Source organism: Mesitornis unicolor, unplaced genomic scaffold, assembly GCF_000695765.1.
Source record: "Mesitornis unicolor isolate BGI_N332 unplaced genomic scaffold, ASM69576v1 scaffold44361, whole genome shotgun sequence".
Classification (NCBI taxonomy): domain Eukaryota; kingdom Metazoa; phylum Chordata; class Aves; order Mesitornithiformes; family Mesitornithidae; genus Mesitornis; species Mesitornis unicolor.
Window position 1 is genome coordinate 1 of NW_010166585.1, and position 409 is coordinate 409.

The window sequence follows — 409 nt, forward strand, 5'->3', positions numbered from 1 at the left end:
TGTCAAGCTGAAATTGGTGCAATTCTTCCAATCATTAACGTTTTGCTTACAAAAATGTGCTTTTCTGTTTGTTTTTCTGCTAAATGATAACCATTTTCAAGTTGAATCGGCTGATAAAAAGAGTTGAAAACAAGACGGGAGTTGTGCTGGAAAGGTCATACGTGCTAGTTCGGCATGAAATAGCCAACAGGCAAACATGTCAAGCTGAAATTGGTGCAATTCTTCCAATCATTAACGTTTTGCTTACAAAAATGTGCTTTTCTGTTTGTTTTTCTGCTAAATGATAACCATTTTCAAGTTGAATCGGCTGATAAAAAGAGTTGAAAACAAGACGGGAGTTGTGCTGGAAAGGTCATACGTGCTAGTTCGGCATGAAATAGCCAACAGGCAAACAAATAGGAAACATCAG